The 15559-nt window shown below is 51.0% G+C and overlaps 1 protein-coding gene across 2 annotated transcripts in view; it reads right to left on the minus strand.

Moving 5' to 3' along the window:
* The window catches only part of MLPH (melanophilin), a 43986-nt gene extending 42803 nt beyond the window's left edge, over nt 1-1183 (minus strand). The window contains exon 1 of one of the 2 annotated variants that reach the window (XM_060015869.1): nt 628-1183. The gene's annotated coding sequence lies outside the window, so the exon portion shown is untranslated. The remainder of the gene's footprint in view (nt 1-627) is intronic. The other variant, XM_060015868.1, reaches the window with a different exon arrangement.
* Nucleotides 1184-15559: the final 14376 nt, after the last annotated feature.

Consider the following 15559-nt stretch of genomic DNA (forward strand, 5'->3'; position numbering starts at 1 on the left):
ATAGGGAGGGAGGGTGGGAGGGAGGGAGACGCAAGAGGGAAGAGATATGGGAACATATGTATAACTGATTCACTTTGTTATAAAGCAGAAACTAACACACCATTGTAAAGCAATTATACCCCAATAAAGATGTTTAGAAAAAAAACAACCCCCCCCCCCAAAACCCCCACTGTTTTGGGCTTCCCTGGTGGCGCAATGGTTGAGAGTCTGCCTGTCGATGCAGGGGACACGGGTTCGTGCCCCGGTCCGGGAAGATGCCGCGGAGCGGCTGGGCCCGTGAGCCATGGCCGCTGAGCCTGCGCGTCCAGAGCCTGTGCTCCGCGACGGGAGAGGCCACAACAGTGAGAGGCCCGCGTACCGCAAAAAACAAACAAAAAAACAAAAAACCCCGCTGTTTTGCTCCCTGAGGATCCAGACCAGTTTGCCAAGCTATCTGGGTGAAGCCTGGGTTTGGGGTTCGGTGGGTTGGACGCGTCCTCCTCATCGGCCGGGACCGAGGCCTGGGGGCCCCTGGGGGTGTTTTCACACCGGTGGGGCTGCACCCAGCACCGCGGACCCGCCCTGAACCTGCGGCCTCCATCCCGGGCGCCACCGGACCCCGCCGTTCCCCCTTCTCCCCGAACTCACCGACTCCTTTCCGGGTGCGTGTCGGCCCTGGCCCGGACCCCGGGGTTGCTCTCTGCGGTCCTGCCAGGGAGAGCAAGGCGACAGGCCGGGCGTCGGGTCGCGGTGCGTTGAGGCCAGGAGGGCAAATACAGGCCAGGCAGGGCGCAGGGCGCACAGCCAGGAGGGAGGGGCGAGGTCCCGGAGGCGTCCGCCGGGTCACGAGGACCGCGCCGCGCCGCGCCCAGCTCCGGGAGCGCCGGGCACCTCCGGGTGCCGGCGGGGCAGACACCCGGGGCGCCAGCGCGGGAGGCGCCAGTGTCGGGCAGAGCCCGTCGCTCCTCGCCCCCAGCCTACTTCGGGGAGGAAGGCGGGGAGGAAGGCAGGGAGCGGAGGGCTGAGCCCACACCTGGCAAGTCGGGAGACTGCCCGGTGATGCGGCCGCCGCCGGCCTTTCTCGCCCTCGGAGCGCGCGGGACCTCGTGTAATTCCCATCCCAACTCTGCGCGGTTTACTCCGGTTTTACAGATGGGGAAACTGAGACCCAGGAAAGAGCGTTCCCCAAAGCCACAGACTAACTCGTGGGAACGCCTCACTCGTAAAATGGGACTCTGGAGCCCGTGTTTCCTGCGGCAGACGCGCGCCCCTCCACGTCTTCCCTCCTGCCTGGACGCGGCTGGACCTGGCTCAAACGCCAGTTGCCCCGTCACGGGGAGGGCACCGAGACCTTGCGCGCCAAAAAAAGTCCCGCAAGTCACAGCCGCGGCTCGCGGCGGGGTCAGCATCCGCGCACAGACGGGGCGGGGCCGGGGGCGAGGATTCCCTGCGTAAGGACCTCCGAGTCCCCTCCGAGTCCCCTCCGAGTCCCCGCGCCGCCGTCTCACTTTCCGCGCCCGGACTCGCGCTCAGGGGCGCCTCAAACCCGGAGCGTGCGACGCACTACCGCCAGCTCCAGCCACCGTGCCGTGCCTGCTTGTCCTTCCCAAATCCCCTGGACATTAAAGGGCGTCACCATCTTCCCTTTCCCTTCCGGAGCTGGGCGCATCAAAGCACTCCCCCCTCCTCCCTCTCACTCACTATTGATAAAGAAAGATCAAACAAAACTACATTCTTTCCCCCAGGAACTACTTTCGAAACTTTCCATATCTGCGAAATGGGGATAGGAATGTAAATAAATACATAAATGATCAGTGCTGTTAGGTGAACAAATACTGATATCTCCGTTTTACAGAGGACGAAACTAAACCTTATAGGATCATTGTGATGTCACATTGGATAATTTATAAGGCACTTTCAAAAGGCACACAATTCTGCTCGGGTTAGAGCTCTGGTTGTCTGCTGTGCCCGCGGAAGCACTGTAAGTGCGTGTGGGTATTTCTGTCTTCTGGGCTACATAGGCGCTCTGGTCAAGCACCATCAACTCTGTGTGCGAACCCGGGAAGTAAGGTGACACTTACATGTAACCCAGAGTTTCCAGAAACCCTGTGAGCCGGTTCTCATGTTTTCCATTTCCTTACCATATACTTTACTGTTGCTTATAAAATTAACAGATCCCTTAAAAGTCGGTATCAGGACCGTTTCTTTTTAATATGTATTTTATCTTTTATTTTTTTAAAAAATTGAAGTATAGTTGCTTTACAATGTTGTGTTAGTTTCAGGTGTACAGCAAAGTGGTTCAGGTATGCATATACCAATATCTAGTCTTTTTCAGATTCTTTTCCATTATGGATTATTACAAGATATTGAATATAGTTCCCTGTGCTATAGAGTAAGTCCTTGTTGTTTATCTATTTTATATATAGCAGTGTGTATCTGTTAATCCCAAAGCCCTAACTTGTCCTCCACTCCTTTCCCCTTTGGTAACCGTAGTTTGTTTTCTAAGTCTGTGAGTCTATTTTTGTTTTGTAAATAAGTTCATTTGTACTATTTTTTCGATCCCACATATAAGGGATATCATGTGATATTTGTCTTTCTCTGACTGACTTCGCTTAGTATGATAATTTCTAGGTCCATCTATGTTGCTGCAAATGGCACTATTTCATCCTTTTTTAGGGCTGAGAAGTATTCCATTGTATATATGTACCACATCTTCTGCCAGTGGACATTTAGGTGGCTTCCATGTCTTCTTGCCTATTGTAAATAGTGCTGCTATGAACATTGGGGTGCATGTATCTTTTCAAATGAGAGTTTTCATCTTTTTTGGATATATGCCCAGGAGTGGGATGGCTGGATCATCTGGTAACTCTATTTTTACTTGTTAGAGTAACTTCCATACTCTTGTCCATCGTTTTAAAATGTTTTTTATACTTTCATGCTTATTTATTTAAATTAGTGGGTTTTAAGTAATGTGTAAAACTGATACATGGTGATATGTGATAAAGATATATGGTAAAGAATATGAACAGTATGAAATGAAAAGTCAAACTTAATCTTATTCCTTCACCCAAGCCCACTTCCCAAAAACCATCATTAGCAGTGGTGCCTTGCGTATTCTGCCCAAATTATTGTGTGTGTTTAAGCATGTGGACTCTGGAACCAGCTGCAGGAGTTGGACCCCAGCTGACCGCATCCTCATTGGACTGTTACTTAACCTCCCCCAGGCTCAATTCTCTCTTCTACACGTTGGGGATGGCAACAGGTTCTACACAGTAGGGTCGTTTTGAATCAGTATACACAAAGCACTCGGATGAGACCTGCCCTGAGGTGAGTGCTAGGTAGATATTAACCCCTGTTAGTATAGACCTGGTTCATTCTTTTTAATGGTTGCAGAGTAGCCACTGCATGAGTTTACCATCCTCATTTTACTGCTCTCCTATTGATGGACAGTTAACTTTGGATTTTTTGCTATTTAAAAATATTTCTGGGGCTTCCCTGGTTGGCACAAAAAAAAAAAAATTTCTGCCATAAACATCTTGCGTATAATGTGTAATATCACTGGCATATACATATTTATGATGGTACATAAATGTAATTGTACCTACATACGTATCACGGTACATACATGCGAATACAAATATATCTATACAATAAAATCCTAACATTGAATTGCCGAGTCAAAGGATGTATGCAATTTTTAAGAGAAAATTCTAGAATTGAAAAAGTTTAAATTATTGAAACAATCTCAAAAATGACATAAGTTTGGAAGTATGATACAAAGGAGTCCTCCTTCCAATTTGTAAGTTGCTGACGTGATGTTTTAGTATGTATTTTACAAACAAGGACAAACTTCTACAAAACTTCAACCCAGCCATCAAAATTGGTAAATGGTATGCTGTTATGTATAATCATGAGAACCCTTTCCAATTTTGCCATTTGTCTCAGTAATTATCCTTTATTGTGAAGGATCCAGTTCAGAATATCTTGATTTCTTAATTTAGCTATTTATGGGGAGAAGGGAGGGGACGGAGAGCAGAGGAGGGGAAAGGTAAGCAGTGGGGCCTGGTGGCTGCTGGCCAGGATCTTGGGCTCGGTTGTTTCTCCTTCTCCTGGTATTCTTGGCTTGCCTGGGCCTTGCCTTTGGAGCCCTGGCCCCTTCCTAGCTTCTCAGGGCTCCCGGTGTGCCCCTTGGTGCTACCCTCTGGCTCCCTTTTTGCCCCTGCCCCTGTATCTGTCCTTCCTCATTCACTTGCTTTGGGCTGGCTTTCCTTTTTTAAGACTATGTGGTCCAATCCTGTCTCTTACAGATGAGAAAACCGATGCTGAGAGAGGGGGTGGCACACACCCAGGGTCACACAGTGAGTTGGAGATGGCTCGCCTCTCCAGGAGCAAGCGTCGCAATCAGCCATCACGGACCCTCAAGAAGTCGGCTTGGTGGGTGGACACCAGAGGGAAGTAGAGCCCCCCCCCCCACTTCCTTGTCTTAAAGTGGCTGTCAGGAGACCCTGCCTTCTCTGAGGTTTAGGGGTGGACACAGCAAGGAAGGCAGGATGGCTGTCTCGGCCATGCCATCAGGAAACTCACCATGGAAGATGGGCCTCAGGGGAGCGCCCTTTAATTTCACTGTTTGGAAGTCCCCCATCTTCAGGGATAGCTGGACAGGCAAGTCCTGTTGAGGGCTGGGCTGGGACTTCCCTCATCTCTGCTGGTAGAGAGGAGACGCCAAGGGGGAGGAGGCCCCCGGCCCACCAGGGAGCATCCTGCAGTGCCTGGAAGTACCAGCTTCCCACGATGGCGGATACAGGGTTAGTGCTGAGAGGCCTGGGGTCCCCTATCCACCGCCATCCTCGGGTCCTTGATAGAGCTCACCGGCAGGCAGCAGTTAAATCCCTCCTGCCTTCTCCCTGGCTAAATCCTCTGGGCTGGTTTGCCATTGGGCTAGCCAGGGCATCTGGAGTTTTGAGACGAACACCCAGGAAGTTGAACACACGTAAAGTACCACCCCCAATCCCAGCCACGTTCAGTAAACTATATTTTACAAGAAAACACATTTAAATGGTACAAATGAACTTATTTACAAAACAGAAATAGAGTCACAGATGTAGAAAACAAACTTATGGTTACCGGGGGGAAAGAGGGGTGGGGGAGGGATAAATTGGGAGATTGGGATTGACACATACACACTACGATATATGAAATAGGTGACTAATAAGGACCTACCGCATAGCACAGGGAACTCTAGTCAATACTCTGTAATGACCTATATGGGAAAAGAATCTAAAAAAGAGTGGATATATGCATGTGTAGAACTGATTCGCTTTGCTGCACACCTGAAACTAACACAACACTGCACAGCAACTAGACTCCAGTAAAATTAAAAAAGAAAATGCATCAAATGCATCAAATGCTGAATGATTTTCTTTCTTTTATAAATCTGAAAAACTGAGAAAAACCCCATCTTGGGAAGTGTTCTCCTGGCTTTGTGGTTGTTCTCCTGGGCGGGGAATCCCAGGGCCTCGGAGGAGGTGTCACCTGACCCTGCTGCCTGCCGGCTCTTCAGCACACAGGGCCCCGTGACTGCAGTGGAGCGCACACAGTGACCCCTGAGCTGTATGTCTCGGGGTGGGGGGTGGGGTCTGGGGTCAGAACCACTCCCAGGAAAGCGCCTGTCTGCTCGTCTCCCAGCCTCCGCCCGCCTTCCCTCTCGTTTCCGAGCTCCAGCCCTTTTCAGAAAGATGTCCCTGCCCCACTCACTTGTGCAAGTCCTACTCCTTTCGGATGTCAGCTCAACTGTCCTCCCCTAAGAAAAGCATTTCCTGCCTGTCCAGCCCTCCCCACTATCAGACTCCCCGTTATTCCCGTCACGTTCTTACAGAACCATTCTCATGGTTTCCCCATCACATGTGTGAGGCGCTCTGGTAACGTCTTTGTCCCCCTGCTCTAAGGCCCGGGAGCCCCAGGAATGGGATGTTCACTTTGACGTCCCTGCTGCCCATGGTTGGTCTTTGATGACTACTTGTTGAATAAATATTGTTCAGTAATCATAATAAGTATTTTGATGATGCCCTTGATTTTAACTTTGACTGATGATCTCCAAACAGAGCTCTGTTCCCACCACCCAGGTGAACTAAGCCCAGGGCACCTTCCGGGGAGAAATGTTGGTTGAGAAGAGGGCTGGTGGAAAGGTGGGATGCAGGGTTGGGAGAGGGAGGCCTGCTTTCTTCTGGGGCCATGATTCCCCTCTTCCTCGCACCCTTCATCAGCCCTTACTGTGTTTTGAGACAGCAGCCCCCAACTCAGCTCAGCCTCTTCCCCTATCTTGGGCTGGTCTGAGCTCATCCTTGCTTTTTCTCCCCAGGAAGGATGTGTCAGAGGGCAAGAAACAGTCCCCTTCTACTCAGAGCTGAACAGAATTCATTTGCCTGTTTCTATCCCATGTTCAATAGATCAGAAATGTGGAGTTTGCAAACTCATTTTGGCAAGTTGCTTTCCCGCCATCTGAACACATGAGGAATTAGATTTTGATAAGTGCCTAGAAGGAGCTCTAATTAGGCAGAGAGGCCAGCCAAGAAGAGGGAAAAATCTGAAGAATGAAGCCCTTGACTCTAAAGCCATCAGACCACTCAGGCTTTCAGGGTTTTGGAAGCTTCAGATCATGTGAGACGTGAGCCAGTGAGCACTTGTCTTTCCCTAGAGTAGCTTAATGAGGAGTTTTCACTATGCAGCGTTCAGGAATCCAGCAGAAGTGTTTCATACGGAAGGGAAAGAACTTAGGCAATAAAGTTTTATGCTCTATTCTCAGAAGACCCTCTTCTGGAAACCTCAGTTGTGTTTATGAAGGGAAGGAGCATGAAGGGAACTGATCCTCACTGAAGACCTACTGGGTGCCTGTGAGCACTGTCTGGTTGCCCAACTTCTATAATATCAATTGTATTGTGTGCCTGACCTGTACAGTATCAAGTGTGTTGGGTGCCTGACCTGTACAGTATCATCTGAGTTGGGTGCCTGACCTGTACAGTATCAGTTGAGTTGGGTGCTTGACCTATACAGTATCAGTTGAGTTAGGTGCCTGACCTATGCAGTATCAGTTGAATTGGGTGCCTGACTTATACAGTATCAATTGGGTTATGCAGGTCAGGAAGCTAAGACACTAGCCCTAAGTCACTCAGTTAGAGAGGTGAGATCAGATTCAAATCCCGGTCTGAGAGTCTCAAAGCCTAGACTTTCACCTTGCCCTGTGGCTCTCACCACTGCAGGAGTGACCAGCTCAGTTGGTGTTGGCATAACCAGAGGTAGAAAATCTGTGAAGAGCAGCCCTAGAAACTGAAACCCAGTCACCCTCCTTCTGGTGGTTACTTGCCAGGGCACACAAGGGGAAGTGGCTAGGTTAGCCCCTGAGAGCATCCCGCCCTCCATCATGGGGTGGTCACCTCCACCCCCAGGTTCCTAAGTCATGGCTGCTAAATCAGGCATTACAGTGACAATTCTTTCCACCCCTCCTTCACTTCCGTAATTCACAGAATGACCTGATTTCAGTTCTAACAGCATAAGTTGCCCTTCACATTAAACTCTCGTACAAAAGTTCTGGAACATTTGCAGTGTTGTTAATGACCTTCCCTGCAGTGAGATCTGTCACAAGATCTCTCACTTGAGCTGCTGCCACCCTCACCCTCTCTGTCTGATGCCAGAACAGGCTCGGGAGTCAGTGCCAACTGGAAACCAACCCAGAACAGGGAGTGGGATTCCAACAGTACCTCACCCACTGCTTCCCCACCCCGTGGCCAGATCCCAAAGCCCATGGCCAACCCCTCCCCATCCTTGGCCCACGAGTCCTCCCCTCACACTTCCTCTAGCCCCATATTCACCCTCATTTTTGTGTTAATGGTCCTGTTTCCCGCACCGTCACCACCACCTGAACCCCACACCCAGTTACAGTTTCCAGCTTCCTGATCCCAGGAATCCGAACGGGCTTGCCTGTTTCTTGGAGCACAAGCTATGCCTTCAATTCGGGGTGGAAACTTTATGTCAAACTGTGCTTTCGTGCCTGCACTCTTTCTCCTCCACCCGTCCACAGTTCACCTTCCAAACTGGCTGAAATTCTACTAGCTCAGGAGGCCAAGCTAGGTCACTGGTTTTGAAATTAGCTTTGTAAGTGTATTTCAGGGTTCTGGAGATACCTGATTAGAATTTTCAGGTTTTAAAGCCATTTAAAAACTGTAATAAAAACCCAACATCCTTGGGGAATGGAAAGGCAGGCTCCAATCTCCGTCCTCAGGGCTTGCTATGCAAGCCGAAATGTTTATCACGGCAGTGTTTAGAGAAATCCGTATCTCCTGCCGCCTTGGGGCAGACTGTGCTGATAATCGGACACAGAATTTAATTGTAAGGGTGCCAGTGTAGGGGTTCCAGATAAAATACAGGATGCCCAGTTAAATTTGAATTTTAGATAAACAATGAACATTTTTTTTGTTTTTGTATAAGCTTGTTCTAAATGTTTCATGGAGCATACATATTTATACTAAAATATTATTTGTTGTTTATCTGAAATTCAAATTTAACTGGGGATCTTGTACTATCTGGCAAATATGTATCAGCACTACAGAGGGAGCACCCTGAGTATGTTTTCTATGCTAAAGTCAGGGCCTCGAGAGGGAAGTGCTGGCATCCTGTGACCTGGAATGGGGACATTTGGGTGGATGAGTCTGAGCTTGAACACCTAGATTTCCCAGAATTCTCTGGGCATAGAGAAGCAGCCCTTTTCCTCTCCCCAGAGGTACTGGTACCCAGAGACTAGGGAAGACTTCACCGGAGGTGCTTGTCCTCAAGATCTGTCCCCATCTCTTCTTATTTCCTCTAGATTAAAAACTGGGGCCAGGTCTCAGCAGAGCCTAAGTGGGAAGATAAAGTTCCTGCCCTGGGAATAAATAAGCTCCTCACTGACATAATGACAGGTCCTGACTGGTATGAATCACCAAGTGACAGAGGGAAATGTGTGGGAATGCACCTTGAAGATATTGAATCGAGTTTATTGATCAGCAAGAATTTCTCCCATGTGTCAGGATTTCACTTGCTGGCAAGGACACTTAGAAATTAGCCAAACACACTGCTGAGATGGCTCTGCAAAGCTTGGGCATGACACAAATGAGATGTAGGCAGTGCAGTTGTCTTCCTAGAGTATTAAGTAAGAGCTTAGAGGGCTTAGGGAAGTAGGAATACGAGACTAGACTTATTATGTAAGATTGAAGACTCCACCACTTGGCTCTGCTCCCTGGGAGGCCCCAGAGGACACTTGCTTCATCCAGGCAGTAAGGGACACACGGATGAGGGGAGCACCTGCATCTTTGGGCAATCAGTGCTGGCTGTCCTCTGTCATTAGTGCTGACAGTAGGAGATTATGCCGTGGAACTGCCCTCCTTAGTGTCCAAGGGGATGCCGTCATTCTGAAATAGCAGAGTCTGGTGGTGGTGCTCCATTACCAGAGGCAAGGTGGATGAAATTGTCACAATGGCAGAAAATCCACAAAGGCGACCAGGGCCCTCTAGCTCAAAGGTATCTGTGGGACTGGCTAATAGACCATGGTAGTCCTTGGGGCTTAGAAGTCTGGCACCAAATTAGGGCATTGCTAGATTGGTATATGTAGAAGAATTCAAGAACTGGTGAACAGAAGGTTGATTTCAGACGTTGCAATGAAAAATTACAATGCCACACCCAGTTTCCAGATCTAAACCAGCTTTCAACCCCAGAGCCACTTGACTAAAGGAGAAAACAGGCCCCCTTGAGGACGGACCTTACAATGTCACTACACAATATATACCGTAATTATTCCACATTCCTTCCTTCAAGGGGCCTATGGTTGTTTACCAGAGTAACTGCCCTATTGGAGAAGAGGAAGTACCCAAACTTGGGAGGGAGATTGGACACAGATTCTGAGCTGCCACTCATCCAGGGAGTCACTACATCATCATCAGAAAAGAGGAGCTGAAGCAGTTAGCTTTTACATGGGAAGGACAGCAGTACACCTGTTGTCCCAGGGCTGTATTAACTCTGATCTCTGTCACAATATCATCCTCAGAAACCTTGACCATGCTTGTTCAATATATGGATGATCTTTTCCTAATTATACCTGGTGTACTGGAAGTGGCAATGACTCTGGATGCCCAGGGAAGACTTTTAGGCACCAGAAGCTGGAAGCAAATCCTACAAAGATTCAGGGGAATGCAACTTTGGTGAAGTTTTAGGGGTCTAATGATCTAGCGTATGCTGCAAGTTGCCCTCTAAGGTAAAGGCAAGTTATCCACTTTGTAGTTCTTACCACAGAGGCAGAGCCACACACTTGATGAAACTCTGGATTTTGGAGGCAACATATGCCCACTTGGGAATACTGCTCCAATCCATTTAGCAAGTTTTTCAGAAGGCTGACAGGTTTGGGTGGGGCTCAGAGGATGGGGGAATTCTGTAGCAGGTTTAGGCATTAATGCAAACTTGGTTGGTCAGGGAACTAGAGGAAATAAGATGGGAAAATTGGAGACAGGGGCATGTGTGTGAATCTTGGGAGTGGGTACCACAGGTGAATCTTGCATCTCAAGTCAATGCTCAGCAGAGGCCATCTCCAGTAGAAAGGACACTGAATGAATGGGTGTACTGGGTGACCCTTCCTGTGGAGGTCAGCCTCTGTGCTTGGCCACCTCAGTGTTTACATGGGTCCAGCTGTACAGTCTCCCTCTCACCAAGGCTGATCTAGCTGCTTCTGTTGCTGAATATCTGACTGATGCTAAGCCCTTTATATGACACCATCCCTTGAGAAGATAACATCCCCTGAAATTGCTGTGTACTAGGAGTATTAAATGGGGGTTGTCAAGAGATTGGAAAGTGCAATTATAAAGGACTTAAGATTTTGGTTCTGGAATAAGATGCATAGACTCAATTTCCCCTGCTTGTCTATCATAAAAACAAATAAATACCCTGGAAATTATTCAACAAATGATACAAGGACTCTGAAAGATGGGTGGAAGAGGGTGGACTGGCCAGAGACCTCATGACTGGAGGGAGGACCATGTGGTGAGTTCCCTGGGTTTTCCTTTTATCTACTGCTCAGCCCTGGGCTGGGTGCCAGAGAAACCTGCAACCAGAACCTCCAACAGGCATAGATTAAAAAAACCCCAAACCCAGAAAAGCCTTCTCTCTCTGGCTAAGGGACTGGGGAAGGGGACGCCCGAGAGAGAGTTAGTGAAGGGCTCCAGTCCCCGCTCAGCATCCCGGACCCCAGCAGGCAGTCTGATCTGTGAACAGTGGTGACAGCACCCAGGCTCCAGGCCATCCGAGCCCCTCCATAGCTGGGCCCCTGGTGGTCCATCTGCCCACAGCTATAGCAGCCATGAAGCTGTTACCAAACCAAGCTTGGGTCTGCTTGCCCATGTGCAGTAAAGCCAATCTACTGACACCGGGTTGTGGTGAAAGAAAGGGCAGTGCTTACTGCAAGAGCCAAGCAAGGAGTCCAGGCAGCTAGTGCTCAACCCCCCTGAGCCCCCGATGGGTTTCAGCAAAGCATTTTTAAAGACCAGGTGAGGGAGGGGTGTCCCAGGGTGTGTGATCAGCTGGTTCACAATCCTCTGATCAGTCGATGGTGAGGTAACAGGGTGGTGTCACAAGGGTTAACATTATCAATCCTTAGGCACCAGTAGCTCTGGAGGCTACATGCTCATGGTCATCTAGTAGTTAATTTCTTCCATTTGGTGGGGGTTTTAGCATCTGTAAAACAACTCCGGAAAAGTGCATCAGATACTATTACCTAGGTACCTCTGAGAGAAGCTACAGCAGAGGGTATGGGGATGGGGGGTGGTCTGTCCTAGGAAGACAACATAGGGTCCTGCTCGGTTATAAAGACATGTGTCTCCTTGCCCTCCATCCAGTGGCATAAGGAGACCTAGGGCAGTCATTCCAGGTTCACCCAGTGAGGGCAGGTGGCCCAGGGCGGTGCCTTGTGGCCTCAGAGATGACACCAGCAGGGACTGAGAAGAACCCCAGCAGCACGGGAAGAACGAAGCAGCCCCGGGTGACATGACGAGGGCTCAGGACACAAAACTATTGGCAGGCAGTCAATCTCCGAACTCCTTGTTATGGGGAAATGAAGCCCATGAATGTAGGCCAGAACCTACACCTCAACTAAACAGGTGACTGTTGCTGAAACAGAAGATTTTATTAGGATCGAGTTTCCTACCATAATAGCCAAAATGTGTAGGGTATAATACAAAATCACTGGTGCTACCGAGAACCAGGAAAACCACTGGATGAGAAAAGGCAGTGAACTGAGGCCAGTACTTAGATGAATCAGACAGGGATTTTACTTCATTTTTTAAAAGATTTTTATTTATTTATTTGGCTGTGCCGTGCAGCACGTGGGATCTTAGTTCCCCGACCAGGGGTTGAACCTGCAGTGGAAGTGTGGAGTCGTAAGCACTGGACCGCAAGGGAAGTCCCCCTGACAAGGATTTTAAAGCAGCTGTCATATATCAATGTCAATGCTTCAAAATCAATGTCAGAAAGGCCTCACTAATCAATTAGAAGTCGTGGATTTATAAAACATTATTACTTAGAATTAGGAGACCAGGATGTCACCCACTCGCTATGTGATCTTGGGGAAGATTTTCAACCTTACTGAGCCTTGATTTCTCTGTCTACAAGGTAGAAATAATATGTCTGACCTGGCAGGTGAGATGAATCATACAACAGCATGCTGATAACACTGTTGGTACCCACTCAACAATCATGTTCCTTCTGTACTCGCAGCACCCTGCTCTCATGGAGAGAAGAGATGCTCCTAGCTGACGGTGCACAGCTCTCCAGCCTCCCTTGCAGCTAGGATGGACCACAGGACACACTTCTGGACGACGGAGGTATGGGGGTAGAGGTTCCTGGAGAGGGCGTCCCTTCCAGAACAAGGCAGGAAAGCCTCACTCAGGGAAAGCCCTGTGTGTCTTATCCTTTCCCATTCTTTCCGCCTGGAACTTGGCTGTGAGGTCTGGAGTGGCAGCAGGTATCTGGCAACCAGGAGGAGGCAGGCAAGGGTAGAAAGCTTACCTGCTAAGGCTCCTGGGTGGAAAGACGAGCCTGGAGTCCTGAGCTGAGCTGTGCTCCTGGCAGGCAGTCGTCAATCTCTGAACTCCTTGTTATGGGGAAAGACGAACACCTACGTATTGAGGCCACTGCCGTGTGAGTTTTCTGAGCTTATGGTAGAAAGCGCTCCTGATGTAATGACGAAGGTGAGGAAGAGAGCGTTAGTGATGGTTTATTCAGTGCCAGGTACCGTTCTGAAGGATGACAGTCACCTTTAATCCTCACAGCTACCCAGGGAGGTCGGGGCCAGTCCTGTCCCCGTTTCAGGGAGGGCTGAGTAGGGGTGTGGGTGCCTGTCCAAGATACAGGGTGGGCAGGAGGAGAGGTAGGAGCGCATACACCCCGCCTTCCTTGTGCTGTGGCTCAATAAACATCAGTGGTTAATATTTTCTTTGTCGTCGTTAAGGTTACATTAGAGGATTTTCGTGTGTTTGTGTGAAAACCCTTAGGAGGGTCAATGCTTATCGCACTGAAACTTCCTCTCGCTCTTCCTCTCTTCTGCCCCTCTTCCAGCATCCTGACCTTCTGCCATGTGGGTAGCACATGGGGCACAACCTCCTGCCCTAAAGGAGCTGGCAGGGCCAAGGTCAACCTGCTAAGCCTGCTGAGGCTGGCCTGGGCTCCTGCCCCGCGAGGGCTGTTTTCCCACCCTTAACACGGGGACGCCTTGCTGCGCTCAGAGAGCGTAGGCAGCCTTTGAGCATAGTGCTGGGCGGTGGGTGGGGGGGGGGGTCCCCGTGCAGCGGGATTTCTGCGGTGTGAATGAGGTCGCATCTCACCCTCATGAGCGGGACTCCCTCCCCATCCCACGTACCCCCCACCCTTAGTCCACCCACCGCCTCCATCTGGGCCTGGCTGGGGCCTCAAAGGCTTTCCATCTGTGGCCAAAGAGCTTAACTCAAACGCATAATTGAAGACAGGGATGCGGTTTTTGGCTGGAGGGTGAGCGCCACACAAGCATGCAGGCGCCCTGCCCGCCCTCGCATGTCTGTCCCCTGGGGTGGGGCCCATGGGAGTCCGTCCGCCCACACCCAGGAGGAGCCAGTTGACAGCAGGGAAGCCCAAAGCTCTCCGGTGCCTCCGGCAACCCTCAGGGACACCCTCTCCGGTGGACTTACAACCCCTGCGGACGAGGGGTCCGCACCTCCCCCCCTTTGACTGGGGGAACCTCAGCAAAACCTTGCAGTTACGATGCATCAGCAGCGACTAGGACCTCCAAGCCCAGAGCACGGGATATATTACTCCCTGCCCACAGTGTGATTCAAAATAAACCCGGACAGACCAGAGCGAACTTCTGGCGATCCAGCACTGGCCCGCACCCCCCATCTCCCGCCAAGAGTTTTTATCCACAGTAGTTACTTGAATATTGTTTTCGGTTTGGTTTTGTTTTTAATATCGAATTTAAGAAAAAATTCATCACTTGGTGCACCTGCCCGGATTGTTGGTGGCCCAGGCCCCCGTGTGCCGGGATCCTCGGGAAATCACCTCCCAGTGGGCTGTCATTCGGGAGCTGCAGGGACCTGCACCGGCATATCACCTCACTTCACCCTCTGCTCCGGGTCCAGCTAGGAGAGTCCTGGGCCCTCCCCGGGGTGGGGATGGCGCCAGTGCCGGGACTCCCCTCCATCCCCACATACGGGGTCAGGATCCCTGGCCTGGTGCCCATCACAGCCCCTGGACCTCGAGGCCTGCAGAGGCCTCCAGGGACCCACCCATGGCTGCCCGGGGCTCTCCAGGGCTGCCCCCTCTCTCTCCAGCCCCAACTAGCAGCTCCTGCTAGGAAGTTGCTCCCAGCAACTCCCCTTCTGGCTGGAACCACCGGAGGAGGCTGGGCCCCCGCCTCCCCACAGGGCAGACCCGAGAGGGGCATCACTTCAGGCCACAGCTCTGGCAGAGGGGGCAGCAGGTGGGTGGGCCGGGCGGGCTGGGTGGGAGAAGGGGCCAGGAATTACTTCTAAGTCTCGGGAGGCAGACGGGTGGGACCTGGGTCGACCATTTCCCAGGAACCAGTGGGAAACCGTCGGCATCTGCTGGCGGCTCAGTCGCGGCACGGGCTCTGCAGCTTGTGGCGCGGGGCCGGCCTCACTGGCTGTGGGAATGTGCGTCCCGGCCTCCAGGAGACTGAGTCAGGGCTCTGTGGAGACACCGGGAAGCCTTGTTCTCACTGTCCGCACCCAGCATCCGCTGCTGACAGGGGCTTCCCTGGAGGGCGGGCGCCCTCCGTGGTTGTCACTCTGTGGAGTCCTCCACGATGCTCTGAGGACTGGGTGGCTCCGGGACCTCTGCGCCACCACCCGCCCCCAACCTGGGGTTTGCCCCAACTGCTCCGTCTGTGCCCATTCTCTTAGCCTGGTCTCGTGGGGGCTCCAGGCCATGCACCCCACAGGCCTCTCCGAGTGCCTTCTCCCTGCGGGGTCTGGAAAGGAGACGGCCACAGAGTTGCTGCCCAGGGACCCCTGGCAGAGGT

The sequence above is a fragment of the Delphinus delphis genome, chromosome 7, assembly GCF_949987515.2.
Source record: "Delphinus delphis chromosome 7, mDelDel1.2, whole genome shotgun sequence".
In the NCBI taxonomy this organism is placed as follows: Eukaryota; Metazoa; Chordata; class Mammalia; order Artiodactyla; family Delphinidae; genus Delphinus; species Delphinus delphis.